This window comes from Protopterus annectens, chromosome 17.part0 (genome assembly GCF_019279795.1).
Source record: "Protopterus annectens isolate FY-2018-M chromosome 17.part0, PAN1.0, whole genome shotgun sequence".
Taxonomy (NCBI): domain Eukaryota; kingdom Metazoa; phylum Chordata; order Ceratodontiformes; family Protopteridae; genus Protopterus; species Protopterus annectens.
In genome coordinates this window covers 156932492-156934684 of record NC_056751.1, presented here as the reverse complement: position 1 = coordinate 156934684, position 2193 = coordinate 156932492, and the positions used below count along the sequence as shown (strand labels likewise).

The 2193-nt window shown below is 45.5% G+C and overlaps 1 non-coding gene across 1 annotated transcript; it reads right to left on the bottom strand.

Annotated features, from left to right (window-relative positions):
• Positions 1–1010: 1010 nt before the first annotated feature.
• Positions 1011–1082, bottom strand: TRNAE-CUC. The gene has a single exon. It is a non-coding gene; the product is annotated as a tRNA-Glu (tRNA).
• Positions 1083–2193: the final 1111 nt, after the last annotated feature.

The window sequence follows — 2193 nt, the reverse complement described above, 5'->3', positions numbered from 1 at the left end:
CAGAAAGCATGCTGTACATGTGCATGTATTGTTGCTGTTAAATGCATGGCATCACAGTGGTGACCATGATGGGGTATTGGAAGAGTATGTCAGACACCTGCAAGATAACTAACATCCTGTCATTGTGGAATGTGTTCACAGGGATTAACATAATGGTGGGAAACATGGCCTACAGTAGGGACATATGTGAAACATCACCTGTATACAATGCAACAACAGTGTATATACCAGTAGTACAATGGCACCTGTTACAGATTTACACTATGGCATAACATATTACTGTGGTCCACATTATTAGGTGGGACTAGGCTGTAACATGTGGTGTGCAGTGTATGGGACACTGCAAACTGACACACATGTAGGCCTTACTTGTCAAGCATCTGCAAAAAGGCTGAAGGTGGGGAGGGGGTGTCAGCATGACACACCAGTGCACTGCAGCAGGGATCCTAAAGATGCTAAGAATGACTGTATCTGCACTCAGTCAGATTCAGGAACTGTGGCAGATGTAACCTTACCTCCACAACAATAGTGACGGCAGTGTGTGCACACCAAGGGATGTGCACATGAGTAGACCTTGCAATCATGCAGCTTTGGGGGACGTGTGTAGGGCAGATTGAACATACACTGACCAATGCAGATGGCCCATGCTAGTATACCCCTGCCAGGGTGCCAGGGATAGTGACTGCTGTAGTACACATAACAATAGGTGCAATAAACCATCATGATAAGGGTATGCACACATATGCATTCACAGAGTGCATGCATCGCGATCAGCATCTGTACACCTAACACATTCTGTAGACACTGCATGTGAATATACAGGACATATGTCACATATCAGGCTCATAGGTTCATAGATTCATAAGTTCATACTAAGCTAACTGCCCTTGCGAGCCATTTTAAGCCTAGCAAATTTTCCCTTGTGAGAATCAAACCCTGCACTTTGTGTTTGTAAGGTGAACATTTTAACCATTAGGCAACCCTCCCAACCCCAAAAGGTACATTGAAGCTTCCCTGACCGGGAATCGAACCCGGGCCGTGGCAGTGAGAGCGCCAAATCCTAACCACTAGACCACCAAGGACTCCCCTGTACTGTTAATATATGTGATGATGTAGTCCCATGGCAGATCAAGGAAGGGTGCGGCATATCAATAAGGGTGTGTACACTCCCCATAGCCAGGGTATAGACTGACGGTTGTCAGTGTAATAGTACTGGCTTGGTCATACATGGTCCGCTGATGTTGAGATCTGTAAACCAGACATCAGGCATTTACAAATGACATCTGTCCACATATTATCCCAGGTATTTGTTGCTGAAAAACATAGGGGCTGTGAGCATTAGAGCTGACATAACTGACACAGTACTACACATTCAGCAATGGGTTGTACACCTGTGAGGTTTGGTGCACAGTACATGGCAGGGTGCAGAAAAGGTGCACAGCAATACTGTGCACATGGGTGCAGTGGTATCCAGGGGAAGGGGCCTCACCTACTAACACAGCACATGCATAGCACACATGTATACTGCTAGCATGGATTGACTATAGCTGCACTGCATGCTGTTGTGTACCATAGGTTATGCATATTGACAGATGGGTAATAGGAGGACAGTATGTACTATCTTTGTGCAACCTCACCTGCATGTGTGTGTGTGTGTGTGTGTGTGTGTGTGTGTGTGTGTGTGTCAGTGGGTGGTTATTTTGTCTGTAGGGTCACTCTGGTGAAGTGGAGGGAGGTTGATGTATGTAGGATGCATGTATGCATGTGTGTGTGTTTGTGTGGGTGTCCATGTATGCACATGTGTGATTGCAGGGTTGTTCATACAGTAGTACTTCCCTTTGAGATTGTGCAGTACATGGACATGGACTGACACATGACACACCAGGAATACTTGTCATGTATGTAATCACAGGACAGCTGATAGTATAATAAGGTCTTTAGCATGGAACGTGCACTGGGAGGGAAGGCAGACACCAGGTATACCCTCAATATCGCATTCAGCAGAGGGGTGACTGACAAACCACGTATGCAGCACTACAGATGCATTGGGGAATTACTAGACAACACCAGGGAGTGTATCCATATATTACAATTGTCACATGATAGGTTGATTAAGTAGCATATCTGGCACATACTGAGCAATACTTACACATGATACTCCAGTGCATGAAATTATGGAGTGAACATAGTAGC